At 37.9% G+C, this 21,306-nt stretch overlaps 1 protein-coding gene across 2 annotated transcripts in view; it reads left to right on the top strand.

Annotated features, from left to right (window-relative positions):
- Positions 1 to 21,306, top strand: part of LRRC4C (leucine rich repeat containing 4C) — a 707,813-nt gene that overhangs the window by 329,965 nt on the left and 356,542 nt on the right. For both annotated transcript variants that reach the window (XM_045577671.1, XM_036427214.2), the window contains exon 3: positions 2,870 to 3,006. The gene's annotated coding sequence lies outside the window, so the exon portion shown is untranslated. The remainder of the gene's footprint in view (positions 1 to 2,869; positions 3,007 to 21,306) is intronic.

Here is a 21,306-nt window from a genome sequence, read left to right as displayed (position 1 = left end):
TCCTTCTACTGTAAATCACTTTCTGTAGCTTCATTTTTCTTATCTGTAAAAGTGGGAAGAATGCCTACTTCACAAGGTGACTCTGAGGACTAAAAGAACACAGTTGAATATCTTTCTCTGCACACATCTCTTGGAGTCCCGAATTTAGTTATCGAGAGTTCACAGAATGAATTCAAGTAGTGAGGGGCATAATGCTGTTTGAATTTATTTGAGTTCAGTATTTCATAGAGCATGGGATGCTATGTGAATAGTGAAGATTTGTGAAATGGCTTTTGATCCTGGATCTCTATAGTTGCACCTGACCTATTCTGCTCTCCTTGACCTTGGCCATAGAGACAGCCTTGTTCAACTTTGCATCCCCAGCATCTCTCACAGTGCCTAATAGTCAGGAATGCCCAGTGGATGTTTGTGGCTCTGAGGTCAGTCACAGGACCTTGCTGAGCCTCAGGACATTGGCTTTCAAATGTACTAAACAATCTGTACTAAACAATCTGTCAGAGTTTATTTTTTTTTTGAATGGTAAAGACCATTTCAAGAAAGGTAAAATAACACACATGCAAATATAAAATGAGCAGATAGTAAAATTTTACACAGCTCATTAAATGAGAGAACCAGGATTATTTTAACTAAGTAAAAGAAAAAAATTAAAATAAATGCATATTTTATAAATCAGAAATATTGAGATTAAAATACAAATGGAGGCAAAACTAGCTTCTTCCACTTGGAGAGGGAAATCTACAGACCCTTGACTGGACCAAATACAATTTGTTTGTCTATAGAGAAGAATTATTTTGTACTGCTAATAGTTAGTTACAATTTGAAGAGTTGTAAATCCTATAGAATTCTTCTATGGAATCAGAATCATGTAAACAGAAGGGTGTACTATGGACAATGTATGGTTTTACATTGAAGCACAACTTTTTTCTATCACATAAATAAATTAGTAGATAATCATGTAAATCATTAAATGGTGCCTTATACATAGCAAACTTCAAATAAGTGGTCATTTAAAATGTAGCAATAAGACAGTGGTAATAAAATAGATGAAATGTTTTATAGGTACTTCATAATTTGAATCAGAATTGGAACTAACATATATTTAGTGTGTTTCCTCAAATTGATATTTACCCTACCATGTAAATATGGGTTCTCCTTTTTTTAAAAAACCATTAGTTCTACTATGTTTCTTTAACATGTACTAGAAGAATCTGCAATAGGCATAGAAACATGCCCATGGTAACTTCTCAATTGTTAGATTCCTTTCCACCCTCTCAGGGCATGCAATAACAAGCAAATTGTAGTCAATCCTAGATATGAAATCTCTAATAAATACACTTTCATTAAGCCTTTACATTCTCCTGGACTTCTGCTAGATGTAATTGCAGATACAAAACCACATTAACATTCAATACAGTTTTATATTTTAAAAAAATAATAGAAATGGTCAAACACTTTTTAGTGAGAGTAATGGGAGCTAAAACCTAACTGATCACCCAACATTTATTGAAGATTACATATTCCTAAGTACATCATTTTATTTTTTAATTTATTGCATTGACATCTATATTAATAAAAGCATTCTATGCTAATTAGATGGGACATCCTTCTGGATGACCTTCTGGACAAAGCCAGGGCTGCGAGGAAAGCCCGGGTCCTGGGTGCCTGCTGGTGGCTGGAGGGAAGCCTGGGTCCCAGGTGCCAGAGGGAAGCCGATGGCAGCAACTAGAGGAAGGAGGGCCTACTTTTGCTTGAATTTTGTGCATAAGTATATATAGATTTCAAGTGTATAATTCTGTGATACATAATCTGAATACAGGTCCTTGGGTTACATCAGAGATCTGTTCCTATGATGCTGGCATGACGTAACGCAATTTTTGCCTTAAGTTGAAAACCACCTACATAAGCACCTACATCACTCACATGGAGCACATACATAGCAGTAATGAAGTGAAACAGTAAAAAAAAAAAATGTAAAAGGAAGGTAACAATTACTGACCTTTACTTGTAGGTAAATAAATAAAAAGCATAACACATATATACATACGTCAAAATGACAGAACTTTTTTAAAAAAATAAATAAATTAGAGGCCCTATGCATGAATTCATGCATGGGTTGGGTCCCTTTGGGTGGCCTGCTTGGATCAGCTGAAACCCACTCTCCAACGCTGCTTGCAGCTCCTTCCTGCCACTCCCATTCATTCCAGCCCCACTGTGCCTGCTGTGGGCTTGTGCCCAATCAATCCCGATTGGAAGAAGTTCACCCTGTTGCAGGAGTGCTCACCAGCCATGAACCCTGTGTCTGGCACCTTCCCAAGGGGAGTGGCCTGCAGGATCAGGCTGAAACTGACTCTCTGACATTCCCCCAAGGGATCCAGGATTGCAAAAGGGCTCAGGCCAGGCTGAGAGACCCCACCGGTGCATGATTGGGCTGGGGAAGGCTGTGGAAGGGCTCCAGGGCATGTCTGCCCTGTCTCCCTCAGTCCGGATCAGAACCCCAGCAGCAAGCTAACCTACAGGTCAGAGCATCTGCCTCTGGTGGTCATTGCACATCATAGCACCTGATGAACCAGTTGACTGTCTGCCCCCTGGTGGTCAGTGCTAGCGGTTGAGCAGTCTTAGTATATTATTAGCATATTACACTTTGCTTATTTATTTGGTTGTTCTACCATTTGATCTTTTTGCATATTACTCTTTTATTATATAGGATGGGAGATAATGATGTAACCACAAAACAATGTTCGTTGAGTCTGACATAACCCAAGGACTGTCTGTATTGCATTGTAAGCCTAAAATCAAATCATCTTCCCTCACCATTGTTTATGCCCCCCGCCCTTTTTTTTTTTTTTTTTTTTTTTTTTTTTTCATACAGGAGTTACGGGATGCAGACAGATAACGTATCTAGATCACCAATATGGAAACATCCTGAAAGTACTTCGGAGTTTCAATAAATTGACTGGATTCAAGTTTAGCAAGCAGGGAAACTGGTCCATGGACAATTTGCCGCAGGTAAGTGAGATGTAACTTTCTCCCTTAGAATCTCTCAAAGATTCATTGACTGTGGGATAGTTCATAACATTTCAGAAGATTTTAATATCCTTTTGGTACAGCTGAGAGTTTCTCTTCTCTTCCAAACATCCCCATGCGGATGCCAAACACATGGCTAAACGTCTAGCCCTTTCTTTCTTTTCATTTGGGCTTCAGTCTGTTGCAAATGGAGGATGCTGGAGGAGAAGGTACTCACCTCATAAAGCTTTTACAAGTGCTGATTCAGGCGGAGGAGCAGGAGTCCAGCTGTTTCTGAACAGATGTTTCTTTGTACTGCCCCTGGAGTGGACAGAGTGGCAGGCTGGCCTGCTCAGGATTCAGGATGAAGTAAGCAGACAAAGAGTGATGCCTTCTGCCTTTTTTTTTTTTTTTTTTTTTTTTTTGAAACGTGGGCACCAGTTACGGTCATTCATGAGAAACAAAGTGTTTAGGAAAGGTAGCCAGCTGGTGAGGTTGGAAAGCTTGATTTGGTGACAACACGGACATATTTTCTGTTGGGCTGTTGTGAAAGTTGAACTTGCCTGAATGGATTGGCAGGAAAGAATGAAAGTCTGAGTGACTCTAACAATTGACAGTTTGTGAGCTGGGCCTCAGTGGTAGTATCGTCTGTAGCTAGATCTGCCATCACCAGTCAAGGCCACTTGAGCCTGCACCTACAGCCTGTCCAGGTCTATGACATGGAAATCACCTGTTCATTCTTCTGTGGGATTTCAATGTGTTGAGGAGAAAAGACAAAAAAAAAATAATAACATCCAATTATAGTGACATTAAGCTTCATCTGTGGCTGGGGAGACATTTGTACTTGCCATTTTAATTGGGAAATCATACTTGAATCATTCATGCTGTTTTAATGTTGTAAGAACCTGGAGACCAAGGCTGATGAAATTGCTTCATACATTTTCCTGCTAATATTTGCCTCTATCTGGGTTGCATGTATAACACTTATCTCGTCTGAATTCCCAACTCAAGAGCTTCCAGGAAGTTTTTATATTTATTTGTTTTGTAACAACTTCATCACAGCATGTTGATTAAGCTAAATTGGACCCATGTTATCTGTGTTTGAGGAGATCGCTTTGTTTCAAGAGTCACGTTAAGAACCTAGAGTTGGAGGTGTTTTTTAGCATGTAAAGGGCTCTTTAAAAACAAGGAGGCAATGGTAAGATAAAGAGACGGTACCAGCACTCAAGAAGAACATGAACTAACAAAGGAAAAATAAAACACTTGAAGATGTTTTTATTTAAGTGTGTGGGTCTCACTTCTGTGCCTGCAATCTTAGTTCTTCTTTCTACACGAGAGGGTAGAAAACAAGAAGAAAACAGCAACTTATGTTCATACCATTTTCATGAGCAACAGGGAACTCCTTACAAATCTACTTCTCTCTGAACTTCCTATTCTCTCTCTCTCTCTCTCTCTCTCTCTCTCTCTCTCTCTCTCTCTCTCTCTCTCTCTCTCTCTCTCTCTCTCTCTCTCTCTCTCTCTCTCTCTCATTCATTGTGAATCTCAGGAGATTCACTTGAGTTGTTGGGTACATCCAGCAGTTTATTCATTTTCTTTCAACTGAGTAGTGTTTCATAGTAAGGATATACAACAGTTTGTTTAACTTTGTACCTTTGAAAGATGTCTTGATTCTCTTTCTAGTGGGACTATTATATTTTAAAAAAATTACTATAAGCATTCATGAACAGGTTTTTGTGTAGGCATAGAATTTTAATACATTTCCCGGAACTTCAATTGCTATATTAAATGGAGGTCTCATATTTGTGTTTTTATTTCCAGCTTTAAGATATAATGGACATTTAACATAGTGTAAGTTTATAGTGTACAATGTGATAATTCAGTGTCTGTGTACATTGTGAAATATTTACTGCTTCAACTCACATAATTGTCATTTTGTTGTTCTTATGGTGACAAAATTTAAGATCTACTCTCTTACTTTCAACTATACAATACAGTCTTGCTAACTATAGCCATCATGCTATACATTAAATTCTTCAGAAGTTATTCATCATATTCAATGTTGTACCTTTTGGCCAGTATCACATTTACCACTCCTCTCAGCCCAGTTCCTGATAACAATCAATCTACAATTGTCCCTCCTTATTGGCAGTTTTACCTTCCACTATTTCAGTTACCCATGGTAAACCATCATCCAAAAATACTATATGGAAAATTCCAGAAATAATTAATATTTTAATTTGCATGTCGTTCTGAATAGCATGCTGAATTCTTATGCTGTCTTAGTCCACCCTACCTGGAATGTGAGTCATTCCTCTGTCCAGTATATCCACACTGTATATGCTACCTACCTATTAGTCACTTCGCCATCTCAGTTATCATGTTGACTGTTGCGGAGCATCACAGTATTTAAATAACTCATATTAATAATGGCCCCAAAGCTCAAGAGTAGTGATGTTGATGATTCAAGTATGCCAAAGAGAAGCCATAAATTGCTTTCTTTAAGTGAAAAGGTGAGTACATAAAATAAGATAATTGAGATTCCACATTCACATAATTTTTATTACAGTATGTTGTTATAATTGTCCCATTTCATTACTTACCGATAATCTTTTACTCTAATTTATACATTAAGCATTATCATAGGTCTATATATATATAGGTCTAGTACTACCTGTGCTTTTAGACCTCCATTGAGGCTCTTGGAATGTACCCCACTAAATAAGGGAGATTATTGTACTATCTGTTCCTGAGTTCAATGGTTATAGATTCCACATGTGAGATCATGTAGTATTTATTTGTCTCTTTCTGTCTGACCTATTTTACTTAGCTTAATGCCTTCAAGGTTCATACATGTTTTGCAAAGGCAAGATTTCCTTCTTGTTAGAACTAAATAATACTTTTGTATTTATATAATAAAATAAATTATATATTTATAGAGTTTTTCTTTATTCTTAGTTGATTGACAAAAGTTGTTTCTATATCTTGGTTATTGTGACTGATGCTACAATAAACAGGGTAGTGCAGATATCTGTTTGAGATAGTGATTTCACTTTCTTTTACATAAATACCCGGAGATAGAATTGCTGGATCATCTGATACTTCTAGTTAAACATTTGGTGGAGTCTCCTTACTTTTCCCCACAGTGGCTGCACCAATGTATAGTTCCATCATCAGTGCACCAAGGTTCCCTTTTCTCTACATAACTTGCCAACATGTCCTAGCTCTTGTGTTTTTAATATATTCATTCTAACAGTTGTAAAGTGGCATTGCTTTGTGGTTTTGCTTTGCAACATGAAAGGCGGAAAGGGAGAGTGGAGTGATCTGCCAGCTTCCAGAGTTTTTAGGGGCGCTGCAGGAAGGACCCTCTTTGGTCTCAGCCCACACAGAGACTGGCAAAGCTGGGATGCACAGAAAGCCTAGGGACAAGGAAGCCACATAGGGGCCATCTGTTTCTGCTGTGCAGGGGAAACAACCATGGTTCCCAGGGTCCCGCTCTGCAGAGGACTGTGCCAGCTTTTGCCATGAAAGAAACTAGGGAAGCTGCTTCAGGTCCCTACAGATTTCACTGGTTTTAGCCCTACAGGTTTTCACATTTGCAGATGCCAGCCATCTGAGAGCTACCCCACTGTCCCCTGGCCCTGGGTCCTCAAAATGTGAACTGACAGCCAGCCAGGCCTGTGAGTGACTATTTAAGGGTAAAATATCAGTTGAGTCCCCCTTGTTGATTTTTACCAGATACTGTGCTTTTGGTGTCATATATATATATATATATATATATATATATATATATATATATATATATATATTGTCAAGACCAATGTAAAAAGCTTTTTCTCTAATTATCTCATCGGGATTTTAATTTTTATTTCCCTAAATACTAGTGATATTTGACATTTTGACATCACTGTTTTATTTACCAGATTTATATTCTCTTCAGTGATATGTCTTTTTATGTCTTTGGCCCACTTTTCTAATTGGATGTTATTTTTGTTATTGTTGTTCTTTGTGGTGTGTTGTGTTTTTTTGTGTGTGTATTTGTTTTGTTTTTGCTGTGAGTTTTGAGAATACCTTAAATATTCTATGTACTATTTTTTGACAGATATGTAGTTTGCAAATACGTTCTCTCATTCTGCAGCTTGTCTTTTTATCTTCATAATGAGAATTCACAGACCAAAAGTTTTTATTAATGGAGTCCCTTAATTAGTTTTTCTCTTTGTTTCAGTAGGTGTACATGCAAACCCATCTCAAAGAGATGGTTGTTTTACATAGAAGGGATATAAAAATTATTATCAAATAAAGACATGATTTCTAAATTACTTGATTTAACGAACTGCCTTATACAAGTTAAATAATATTCTAGGTATGAGAAGAGCATATGTATGGAATACAGAACTAATTACTGAGTTATGTAAAATCCATTAGCGATGCTAACATAGAAAGGCTGCCATAGCTATAACATGAAAGGAGAGAGTCCTCTTTCATCTCCTCGGAGTAAGGCTATGTCTTGATGATCTTTACAACCCATTACACACCATACATCACTTGCTATAGGGATTTAGCATTTGACCTGCTGGGAAGTAATCTGTCTCATATTTTCCAACATTTTTGAAGAAAAGGAGATTTGTTAATATTTCTAGATAAAGCATTCACATAGTTCACTTTTTTATTTTAACCAAGTTAGGTAGGTCTTTGTGTAAATCCTATTCCTTCAAATGAACTGTAGTATTTATTGTTCTGGCCTTGGTAGAATGAGAGCAAAGATAAAAATCATTTTTCATTACTTTAAATATTTAAGATCAATTGCCCCTTTCATCTCATTATATATGCTCTGACCTCAAATGTCAACCACAATAGCAGGATGTTTGACCACATATGTATGTAGATTGGTGGTCTGTGAGTCAAATGTCAATTCCCCCATCCCATCACATACAAAAATATTTTTAAAATTACAATAATTAAATAAAAATGGCAGCATATGTTGTCAAGATGATTTCACAACTTGTTAAGACTTTACATAGATATAGCCCAAGGGAAAGCTCTGAATCTTATCTATTTCTGTCAAGTCTATCAGACTGGTGATCACATAAACAGTGGCTTTCCAGTTACCTAAAGAAGGGACTTTATCCACAAATATAAAAAGCCCTAGACAGAAAGTCTGAAGCATAGCTAACAAACTCTTCATATTTCATTCTTGAATGGAGGATGCAGGCTCAGAGAAAACAACAAGAGCTCTATTGGAGAGCATCATAAACCCTGCTGTGAAGAATCCTGATGGAGCAGAAACAAGCCTTGCTTAATTCAAGGCCAGGGACCTGCTTGCAAAAGCATATGAGTTCTGCTCATCACAGGCTGATGAAAAGACATATTTCTGACCTACATCATAGACACTTAGAGGATATCAACTGTGTATTTAATAAGGTAGGGTATATTCACAGGGCTTTCTAATAATGAATATTTACAGGATCTTATTTTTCAAAGCATCCTGGTTTTTGTTAGGTTTGTTTCATCATAAAACGTTTGCACTTTGGGTGAAAGGTTTTCCATTGGTGCCTCGTGGAATAAAATAAACAACTAGAAAGTGAAGTTTAAAGTAGGTTGAGTTGTGCTTTCCACAACTCTCAGAGAAGAATAAGGATAGCACATTGAAATAGGCTATATTTATGTTTGGTACATCTTATTTCATGGAATTCACTTTAGTAAATGTTCTGCACAAAAAATCAGACTCAGAACTTCCACTCTTAGAACTTCTAAGAATTTAGAACCTTATGGCAGAATCATATCAGTCATTTAAACTTTATAGTTGCCACAGTTGAGAGGGTAGGGTGCAATATAGTACCCAACATAGGAAATGATCAATATTCATGTAAAAATCTGTGGGTTTAAAGGTTTCCAATGTTATCGGGTTTTAAAAATTGCCTTATACTAAGTTAGTTCTTTTAAAAGTTTTATTACATTCAGATTTAAATTTCTTTTAAAGGTATATTTGATATTGTCATAAAGCCATTATTAGAAACTCAGGAACAAAATAAGATACAATCACTTTGTTAAGGAAGAGAGACTAAAGATATTTAAGAGATATGTATAAATGAGTGGCAGTTACTTCTTATTACAATCATTCTGAATGCGATTTTGCTGCTTCTCTGACAGTATAATACAGGGTTTAGTCAATTTTTCTGAGCCTCCTTCACATGACCTAGTTGAGGATTGAGAGGTGATAAGTAGAAATCACAGGGGACATAATCAGAGTGACTGCATCTCCTTGCCATATTCCAGTTTATCAGACATTAAATTAGAATGGTATACATGAAGCATCATTTGAGAGAAAAATTAGTTCATATTATGTCAGTCTCTTTTCCTGGCTTCCCCACCAGGTAAAACAATTGCATTAGTGGCAGTAACTCAATTTTCTCAACTTATTTTTTTCCAGTGACAAATGCACTAAATATTTTGGGAATTCCTTATGCTTGACTTTTCACATTTTACATCTCTGAGCTGTTCATGTTGAAAATATAATGACATATCTCTGCAGTAAAGTGAAATGTGCCACAGTGCATGTTTACTGTTAAAAAAAATAACCCATAAACCAGAAATTTCAGGGCAAGGGCACTAAAACAATTTGAAAGGAGCATTCTCTTCAACCAAATGGGATGCATCTATTTCAGAGATCAGCCCCTAAATGGAGTGTCCTGCACAGAGAAGGTGTGGCACTAACATATTGGTGAATAAGTGGTTGTTTATTCCATACCCTTGGAAATAACAAGGGAGAACTAATGGTATGCTGGGTAATCAGCTCTCTGAGGAGGAGAAATAGCACTGATTTGTAGTGTTTTTCCTGTTTCTGTGGTTTAAACCTCTCCCCCCTCCCCCACTCCCATGGCTCATTTTACTGATGTCACTGAACACAGGTGGGGAGAGGTGTGCAGATAGTTCTCTTGCAGGCTGGTGCAAGCTGGTTCTCCTTCCTACTAGTTAAGAATTGTTTTTAATTGATTTGGGAAAAGAATATCATGTTGCCTGATTTCCTATTGGTTAATTAGCTGTCTTGATTTTTGGTGGAGACTAGAGTTAGGTTTTTTCCCAATAATGATAACAAAGTGTTACTTTTCTCAGGTAGGTTACCTGCAGGATGAAAAGCTGTAAGAATGCCTTCTCAGGAATTCCCACGCTTTTACTAGCAAATAAAAATCAGGAGAGATTTCAATTACACATTTATTTATATGATACAAAATTTGTTCATTACTCTGTGTACCCACCACTCAAAGGCAAACCATCTTCTGTTTCTATATATTAGGCCCCCTCCAACCTCCACTACCCCCGGGGAGCTCAGTGATTAAGCACTGGCCTAAGAACCAGGAGATCATTGTTTGTTCCCATTGCAGACTTGATCTCCAGGGCAAGGACATGCAGGAGGTGACCGATTGATGGTTCTCTCTCATTGCTGATGTTTCTATCTTTCTCTCTCCCTCTCCCTTCCTTTTCGAAATAGATAAAAATAAAAAGAGAACAGAAATCAAAGAATCTGGGTTACTAAAAGAGTAATTAACTCTGGATGTGAGCCACACTACTCTGGGAGTCCAGTTGCCAATATCAAATGCAGGGATAAGGAGTCAATGCTTGTTCTAGCTCAGATGCCAGTGTGTCATTGTCAATGGGAGATGTTAAAGGGCCACCAAAAAGAGGTGGCTGTGCCTCTAAGCAGCATTCTCTGGGTGCTCACTGCCAAGTGCCTTGACCAAGAAGACAGAGTGAGTGGGTATTTTCTGAGCAATGTAAGACAACCGAGAGAGTCCCAGAAATAACTGGTCAATCTCATGAAGAAGGTGAGTCTTTGACTCTAAGCAAATTAAGAAGTATCTCTTCTGGCCATTTATGAGGCCTCATTTCAACTCTTTGGTCAAAGAGGTCAAGGGTTCTGCTATACTATACATGTGACAGCCACCTCTCCAAGCAATTCCTGCTAGATGGTGACTTGCCCATTTGGAGGGATTAGAGACCTCCCTGGGCATCGTTGAAAGTTTAAGTCTCAGTGTCACTTCTCAATCCTGAGTTTGCCTCCTGAGTTCCATTCTCTGGTTTTCTGACATGTTAGGGATTTAGTCAGTTTTCCTTTACTTCCTGAGATGCCATTATCCTTTGCAATTATGATTACAATTGTGAGTTTTTCTAGCTCTCATTGCACTTGTTCTTCCTGAAAATAAAAGGGGAGGGGGGTGCTTCCACATGGCCTTACCTTGCTTATGCCATGCTCCCTTGGCTGAGGGCCTCGGGCTCCTGCCCTGCAGTTCACTTCATGGTCTAAGTACCACTTTTCTACAATGGGTGCAGATGTCTTGGCAGCTGCCTAGGGAGAGAGATGTCCAATGGGAGAGCACCTCCTTGGTCTCACCCACATGGCCTCAGGGAACGGTGAGTGTCAGGTATTGATTATTGTGCTTGACCTGGAAGCAGAGCCACCCTAGACCCTGCAAGATCGCCCCAAGGTCAGAGGAGTCAATGTTTTGATACTTATCTGTGCCAAGGCACACCAGACATGGCATGCTCTCCTTTCCTGACAAGCTTTTTGCTCACATATTATTTTTTTTCCCAGAATTTCCTTCTCTTTTCTAAATTCAGGCTTCCCCCCAATACTGGGGTGAATATCATTGTTATAAAGCTTCTCCTGATTTTCTACTACTGAATATGAGCTCCTTAGATTGTCAGTGCTTTTGGATGGGCCGGTCTTAAAGTGTCTTTAAATTTACTAATTTATATGTGCTTGTGTACATTTCTTTCCCCTGCTTGAAAGTGAGCCACTTCAGCCAGACTTGAACAATAAGTGCTGTTTAGCTCTCCAAAGCCTGAGTCCCTGGGGCAGCAGAGAAATGTAATGAGGCCTGTAAGCCAGAAGCCTGGGATGTATTAGGAGAGGCTTAAGAAAAATCTTCACGTAGACAATGAACTTTAGTTATAATTGAGATTTAAATTCATTTCAATAGCCGGCATTCACTCAGGGTGCTAGAGCTCAGGGTAGTGAGTTTTATCATGGACCACCAGGCGGAAAGAGGCAAAACAAGAAAGGACTGGTGGTGAACATTAGCTGGCTGCTAAAGCTATCAGTTTAATTTATTTTATGATTATTTTTTCCAGGGGTAGGAATGTTGGGAATATCTTTGCAAGACTGCCTTAGGCCATGAGAACAAGTCTGTGACTTAAAGACAAAAGCCTTCCCATCTGTAGTACTTTGATAACTTCTTTTTAAAAATTGTATTAAGCCGAAAATGGTTTGGCTCAGTGGATAGAGCATCGGCCTGCGGACTGAAAGGTCCTGGGTTCAATTCTGGTCAAGAGCATGTACCTTGATTGTGGGCACATCCCCAGTAGGGGGTGTGCAAGAGGCAGCTGATCGATGACTCTCTCTCTCATCAATGTTTTTAACTCTCTATCCCTCTCTCTTCCTCTCTATAAAAAGTCAATAAAATATATATTTTTTTTAAAAATTCTATTACGTGTATTGGGAAAACATTGTGAAATTATACCACTTTTAGGTGTAAGTAGCCACATACACCCTCTCTTCTTTTCCTTTAAATTAGCTAGAGTAAAAATAAATGAATCTAAAGAAATAGAATGCAGATTTTATTGTTAGCCGCACACATTAAAAATAAGGCTCTTATTTTTCAAACAAACTGTTTACATGCTGGCAGGAACGTAATACATTTTGAGATTTACAAGAAACTTGCATTTTTCCCCATCTGCAGAGTACTAATAAGACTCACATATTTGACCCAGCTGTTTTTCATAGATTATTTTAGAAAACAACATATTTATTAAAAATCTATAAACCCTGAAAACAACTTCCTTTCATCTGTAATAAATTTAAAGACCCTTTGCAGTATTTTCAATGGTAAGAAATAAAACTCCTTTTAGCATAAGGCAAAAAACACATATTCAGTAGCCTTTATGTTAGTACCACTTAGAATTAGGAATTATTATGGAAATGACACTTTGTCTGTACTGCTTTCCAACATTATCTGCCCTTTATCAGTCAGGTATTTATTCTGAAACCTTTCACCTGACACTAACATTGTTATTGGCCCTGAACTCGAGAAAAAATAAATAAACAAACTAAAAAACACCAACATCCTGACAGTTAATTGTGAGCAATAAAATGTTGTTAAAGTGTGACTATGACCTACACAATATTGTACCCACCAATGTATACATGAGGGGTGTGGGAAACATGCATATACAGATGTTATTATTTACCCAACTTTGCACCTATTTCATTTAGTGCAAATGGGTTTTAAATTTAGATATTTCTTCTCTATGTATTTAGTTTTTATAACTTCACTGATTTTATGCCTATAAAATGCTCATGCAAACTAAAAATGAATCATTATAGAAGTACTGTTATTGGAGAAATTGGGGTATTCTCTTCCTTACTGGGTGCTGGGGTGGGGTCCTTGTAATATATTGAGAGAAATCATTTTATGATTCAGGAGGACGAATGATTTTCATTTGCATGGAATTCTATTCCTGGTTTGCTAAAGCCCCATTTTCCTTAGTCCAGTCACAGAATTGTAGCTGGGATTTCAGTTAGAGCTGAAATCAGAACCAGAGTTCCCATTCCACATTGCAGGTGGATCCAATTCAGCATCAGGCTAGCTGCAGTCTATTAGTCCATTGTGTGGGGGTATACATGGCAAGTCCATGGACCACACTGGAGAATGTCAGGAAGCAGGAGCAAGAGAACTCTGCAAGCCAGGAGTCAACCACTACATGCTAAGAGGAACCAAGACCACAAGAGAGTGAGCTTGCTTTTTTCAGAGAATTCCATATCCCACATTTCTGCCTGCTTGCAGTGACCATGCCCATTCTAGCCAATGACCTCTGTCCCCAGGTGTGATGGGCAGCAAGCACCTACACTAGTCCCCCAACTTTACTGGGCATGTTTCTATCTTCCCTTTGTGCTAATCCTTGGGAAGTAAAAAGTCATAGCTTCCTGGTGAAGTTGCCCATATGACATGCCTATAATATTTGACCTTCCCTTTGCTCCTTTCCTATTATTAGTAAGTAGGTTAATTACAATATAATGGTCTTGTTAACATAAAAAGAACAATTATTTCATAGCTTTTCATAGCTTTATGTTGTATATTATTTGGCTATTTCTATTGGAATCATAATGAGAACCCTCATTTTGATAACAGGTAACTAGAGCGCAGGCATGTATTGGATAATTAGGCCAAGTCATAATTTTCATCAAGGCTTCTTATTGCAAAACTCATAGTAGGTGTGTGTGTGTGTGTGTGTGTGTGTGTGTGTGTGTGTGTGTCTGTGGTGTATTTCTACCCCTTTAGCATTATATAAATACTTCACATTTAATAAACAAATGTGACTTTTCATTTTTCTGCTTGCAACATTTTGTGGACTCTACCTGGTCATTTATTCATTTGTTCATAATAAGTATGAATATGAATTGGGAAAGTAAAGGACAGAAGAAGAGAAGAAGAAGAAGAAGAAGAAGAAGAAGAAGAAGAAGAAGAAGAAGAAGAAGAAGAAGAAGAAGAAGAAGAAGAAGAAAAAGAAGGTAAAGAGGTTGAGAAAAGGGAGGTAAGTAACTGTGGCAAAGATAAAAGGAGTGGATTTCAATTAGGGAGGGAGGAGCAGACTCTGGGCTAAAACAAACTTCCTTTCTAAGCTGTGCTCTTAAGCACTGCACCACTCTCCGTACCCTCTTATGAGCTTGTTTAATTGATATGTTCCCCTGAAGGCTTTCATTACAAAAGTATCATCAGTGCTGAGATCTCCAAGGTCACAACTGGAGGGGGAAGCAACACTTGCTAAATACCTCATGCCATCCTGAGCATTGGGGTCACAGAAAAAATAAGGTGATATCCCTCACTTCATGATGCCCAAGTCAAGTAACATGAGAGGCTCTCCATGGTACTGATCTGTGAGGCTTTGCAACAGTTTCCTCAGGTGACATGAGGTACTATTGTTCTCACCACTACTTAAGGCTACGTCTAAAAGGCAGTCTGTCTTCCTCTGCATGTCTCCACTGCCTTGTTCTATTCCTGCCTGCCTTTCATCATCATTCTGCACAACAAGTGCTAATTCTGGTCCCCGGGAAATATAGATAGACACATGAGGACCAATGGAAAGAGAAGCACAAGGAACAGTCTCATCTATCTTCTCTATTCTTGACCCCAGCAAGTCTTTGGAAGCTTAAGTTGAGCTTTCTGGATCACATATGCTTCTATGAATCATTCTGCATTTGTGCTTTTGGAGATGTTCTTTTTAGCTATTCAGTAATATGTCTCTAACCCAGAAGATCACACAAAATACTTCACTTCTGAGTCTGGGCCAGCTTTAAAAATAAAAGTCTAATTTTAAATTCAGTATACAGTTGTATTCTTTTGAACACAAATCCTTTTAACACATATATTTTTTAAGAAGTGTGTGGTAGTAGGGACAGCAGAGTAATTACATCCATAGTTCTGGGGTACAGATATAGGGCTGCCTCTAGTAACTTAGCTTCTCTGAACCTCAGTTTTCTCTTTGATAAACTATTGTTAGTAGTACCTGCCTCAAGTATTTGTAATGCATATTAAATAGTAATGATATTTGCTAAGAGTCTTTGTTGATAGTTTTGTGTTAAGTAATAGTTGTGAATAATAATAACAATAATAATAATAAATAATAATAAATCATACTTTATAGCTGTCAGGAATATCATGGCAGAGCTTCTGAAGGTCAAATAAATTATACTTGGGGGCAAATATTCTTCAAGTACATAATATAATTGGCACACAATAGAAGACAGATATGGTCACATGATCACACATAATTTCCAGTGCGCTATTCTAAGTGGACATTTTTGTGAGCCTACTTTCCTAACACTGCATTATTGTATCCAAAAGGCAATTCTCATGCATTCCATTATGTGTTAGGAAAACATCAGGATACAGTGAGGGGAGGAGAGAAATGAAGGAGGAAAGGCTCAAACCTTTTTGAATCTTCCCACTTGTAAATAACTCTCAGTATAGGGAGAAAGGGCAATAAAGAGTTTCCAGGGTTGAGCCATTACCTTTCCTATTTTGCAACCATATGTCTGTCTCAATATTGAGCTGTCACATATTGAAATTACTTGTGTGACATCTTCATCAGTTTCAAACTGACTGCAGCCCAGAACAGCTCAGGCAATGACTGGGATACCAGGCTTGCTCCATCCCTCATCTCCCTGGCAGCTTAGGGGAAACGTACTCTCAACATTGGACGTACCTTTAAGGCAAGCTGACTGTTGTGGGGATTGGCCAACACTTGGCATCCAGAAAGACCCCGATCAGCCTCATGCCCATTTTTAACTGTGAGAGCCCAGGCAAGAACATCAGACAGGCAGACAATAGCCCTCTCATTCCAGAGTGTGGAAGCCAAAGTCACTTTCTCCCAGCACTGGTGCTCACCCGACATTCAAAAGAGGGATGGGGAGAGCCAGAAAACGCTCCCATTGTTGTCTGGAGTGAATTTTTCGGACTCATTTTAAAGGACTTATATTGAGTTTTTATATCATTATGACTTCACATTGAGAAATTACTCAATTTCTTTTAAATAGCTCTGTTCCAAGCTGCACAGAAACTTGCTTCCCTTCCTTCAGGGTAAATGAGATTATTCACAGGTGGGCCTGGAAGGTATAACACACATTTCACGTCATAAAACATCTCTTTTATGTGGCGAAGTCACTTAGAATTGTGGGATGCTATTGGGAATGTTAAGATCACTGATGCTTGGGTCATGGAAGCCAGAGCCCACTTTTGGTTTTGAAAGGCAAGCAGCCGAAAATGGAATTTAGGTGTATTTCGGTGAGAGTGATGGTGAGAGCATCTGCTGGCAACTGGATAATACTGACATGTTATATAGCAGCTCTGAAGTTCCAATCCCAGCTTTACCACATGCGTGTGTGACATCCCACAATTTATTTAACCTCTCTCAGATGTAGTATGAGGAGCTACAATAATAATATTTGTGAACTATGTAGTAATGAGAGAAGTTATTCATGTAGGATCATTCTGATTATGTAAAGGTGTAGCACAATGATTGCTGCATAAGAAGATATCCATGAACAGTGGCTAATGGCAAAAAGAGTGGTTGTGTGAACCTATGAACCAAACGAGTCTTAAAAGCAAGAGACTGTATTAAAGTCTAGATGGCCACAACATATTTGGTCTTAGTGTATGTTTTTCCCTATTGTGGTCTTATACTTATCCTTTTTTTTGAAAAATGGTCATGAGATTTCTTAAATAAGGTTTACAACTGATGGTAAAGAATAAAAAAAGTGCAATGAAACCTTGCTTTAAAATGATGCATGAGATATATTGGTTATTTCAGAATTGAGGAAAGATTTTAGGGAGATGAGCTAATTTGATATCTGATATATTTCCTTCGAATACATTAACTAAAATTTGTATTTATTTTTACAGAGAGGGAGGGAGGGAGGGAGGGAGGATGAGAGAGAGGTAGAGATGAGAGAGAGAGAGAGAGAGAGAGAGAGAGAGAGAGAGAGAGAGAGAGAGAGAGAGAGAGAGAGACTCATTGATCAGTTGCTTCCTGTACTCCGGTACATGTGTCCCCACCAGAGATCTAACCCACAACCTGGGTATGTTCCCTCACCAGTAATCTAATCCAGAACCTTTTGGTGCATGGGATAATGCTCCAACCAACTGAGCCACCTAGCTAGGGATTTAACTAAATTTTAAAAGATGCTTTATAACTGTATCTAGCTATATATCACTATGGATTGTAACATACCCTATACATCTGTCTAGAAAGATAAAAATGTCTGTATAAAATATCACACAGAGCCTTTTACATGGTTATGGTAAAGCCAGTTGTTAAAAATAACTATTTCTATCATAAAGCCTTGCAGTTGCTATAAGGCTTTTGTTTGCTATTTTTACAAATAGGGAAACTGAATTACATTGAGTGTGAATGATTAAGAAATGGAAAGCGGTGTTTGATCTTGGAAGCATAAATGAAAATAGGAAAGATGTGGAATTGAGAAAGGGCATAATAATCCTTCTTATAGTAAAAAGGAAAACACATTTGTTTTATCTTTTGAAAATTGCAGGAAGGTATGTATCATTCATGCTGATGTGGCATGTAGATGGAGATACCTAGGCTAGGTTAGGTAGGAGGAATGTTCCACTAAGAATTGGGTGGAAAGCGATCCCAAATTGCTGTCACTTAAAGAGAATAATTTTGGCACGACTAAGCTAGAAACAAGAGTAAGAATTAGTGTATTTGGGTCTGGGTAGTGCATAGTGGGACAATGTGTGGAACTTAATGAGGATTAGTTAGGAGCCACATGTTAATGGTCACAAGTCTTAGAGTTTCTTTACATAGTGCTGGTTTTCAGATGCTGGGACTGGGCAAAAACATAAAGAGATTGCACAGAACTAGGCGAATAAGAATCTTCATTCATTCATTCATTCATTCATTCATTCATGATTGCATGCATACATTTGTGAAATGTTCATTCAAAGCCTTTGCTATATCAAGCACATTTACAGGTACTGGGGATACAACAGCCAAAAAGTGTTCTCATGGAGCTTATCTTTGAGTAGGTGAAGACAGAAATAAATAAGACAAATTAAAGAAATACAGTATTTTGATGTCATTAAATGTTAAAGAAAATAATAAAAAAGAAAAGAAAGGTAGGAAGTATCTCAACATTGCAACTTTAGACAGAATGACCAAGAGAGGTGTCACTGCGAATATTTCACTTAGGTAAGGGCAAAAGAAAGGTGAGGAAGGAAGCCATAAGGATATCAGGGAAAAGAGCATTCCAGCAGAAGGAGCAAAAATCCTGAGGAATAAATCAATCAATCCTGGATTTAAAGCAGAGTGACTGAAGAGGAGTCTATCAGAAATTGAGTTCAGGCAGGATATGGGCATGGCAAGTGACAGAGTGAGGATTAGATCAAGTAGGTTCTTGTACTTCACCAAAAGGGACATCACTTTTATTATGAGTGAAAATAAAACAATTGAATAATTTTGAGCAGAAGACAGGAAAAAAATCAATGTATGATTTAATAGAGTCAGTTTGAGCTGCTTTTCTGAGATCAGAATGGGTAAAAGGAAATGAAGAAAAGTCAAGGAAATTACTTAGGAGAACTTGGAGCTAACCCAAATAAAGAAGATGATGAGTTAGTGTAAGATTGGTGAAGATGCTGAGAGTGGCCATTCTTTGGAAAATATTTGAAGGTAGAAATGACTAGATTTAATTTACACAGACTACCAAATCACCTTTGCTCAGCTACTTTCAAAATGTAGAATGCAAAGGACAAGGAAATTAGGAAAAAATGAGAAATTTTATAACAGTAAATTATATTGTATTCAGTGGTTCAAACTGATATGGGGAACTTTGAAATAACATATAACAAAATTTTACAGTAGTTTTTTTTTTTTTAATAAGAATTTGACATAATATACCATAATGATTAAGAGCATGGGCTTATATCAATAGATACAGTTACATTAAAGTCTAATCCATGCTAACGATTAAAAAGGTGACCTTAGGTGCCTTATTTAAAATGCTCACTTTCCTTCTCTGGGGGAAAAGGACAATAATACAACCAACATCACAGCATTATTTGGAATACTAGTAGCCTGTTGCAAGAAAATTCCTGCAATAGAGCTTCCTGCTGCGCTCTCCCCCGCCCCACCTGCTTCTCTCCCTTCTCCCCCACCCTGCTTGCTTGCTTCTCTTTCCTCTCCAATTGACTTGGTCTCCTATCACTAATTCCAACTTGTTTATTAACCATATGAAGGTACTTCCTGTTTCTTTTCTATTACTCTTAATATTAGACACAATCTGTGTCCCTGTAGGATAACCTGAGAAAGCTGACCTCTGTGATACCAAAGCAGCCTGTTAATTCAGTTACTCCAATACAATTAAGTATTTGTCTAAAACATTTTATTTTAGTAAATGATATAATTGGCAATCTTGTATACATAGTACCTGAATGTATCCTTCAAAAAGGAGGGATATTTCTTCAAAGGGGACAGACTGTTAGATTTTTTTAAGAACTATTTCCTGTGCATGATCTGACTACTGCTTATTGAAAACTTTCTATAATGTAGTACCATGCTAAACAATTTCACTGGTACTCATGTATTTTTTAAAAAACAACTAGATGAAGTTGACAAATTTGTTATCACCACTTTGTGGATGAGAAAACTGAGACCAAAAGAGTTCATGAAATTTTCCCAATAGACACACAAAGAGAACAGGGCATATCAAGCCTTTTTTTTTTCCAGCAGAAAATAACTTAACAACTATCTTTCCAACTCATTTTGCAAATGAGGAAACAGAGATTTGTCACTTGCTAGCTAACAAGATCCTGCAGATCTTGGCAGATCCTGAAAAAGAATTTACAACTCCTGTCGCCAGAATCCAGTGACATAAAACCACCCTCATGTCATGTTTAAAAAGTGAATAGAGGAATTAGTAGCCGGTGGGTGTTGGGATGGATTTTTTTTTTTTTAAATCAAGTTTTAGCAGATAGATCTTCCTCAAAGGGATTTTCTGATTATTGTGAGCTGATTGTTGAAATGATCAGTAAACATAGTCACTGGTAGGGTTTGTTTGTTGTAAAAGAATTATTTGTTAGCTAGGCACAATGCAACTGTTCCAGGGTACAGATACTGTGCTTTCCATTTATAAACAGGAGAGAAGCTAAGTACTTGGCCCAAAGGCTCATCATTAGAAAGCAGTGCAACTTGGGTACAAATCCAGTGCTCTGCTCTCCTCTGTATATTGCCTCCTTTAGTAAAAAAGTTTAAACAAGTCCAGTTGGTGTGGCTGAGCAGTGGAGCATCAACCTATGTGCTAGGAGGTCAGGGTTTAATTTCTGGTCAGGGCACAAGCCCAGGTTGCGGGCTCCAACTCTGGTAAGGGGCATGCAGGAGGCAGCTGATCAATTCTCTCTCACCATTGATGTTTCTTTCTCTTCCTCTCCCTTCCTCTCTGAAATCAATTTTTTTTTAATTGTAAAAATTAAAGTTAACTTAAAAAAGAAGTTTAAACAAAACGAATATGGGTTAATTAATTCAGATCATTCTCTAAGGGATGGTTCTGGAATTGAAGTATGGATTGCAGTGGAGAGAAGAAACAGTTCCTCTTTGCTCAGGAGCCATCCAGAAACAGGAAACTGGAATGGGGCTTGGCTCTGCCACTCATCTTTCCCCATCTGTCTGCTTTCATGGCCAAGAGACAAGTCTAGTTGTGATAGGCATGGAGTATATTGTGGGCCAGAAGACAGAAGGCAC

This window comes from Pipistrellus kuhlii, unplaced genomic scaffold (assembly GCF_014108245.1).
Source record: "Pipistrellus kuhlii isolate mPipKuh1 unplaced genomic scaffold, mPipKuh1.p scaffold_m20_p_9, whole genome shotgun sequence".
Taxonomy (NCBI): Eukaryota; Metazoa; Chordata; class Mammalia; order Chiroptera; family Vespertilionidae; genus Pipistrellus; species Pipistrellus kuhlii.
This window is presented reverse-complemented; position numbering and strand designations above follow the sequence as displayed.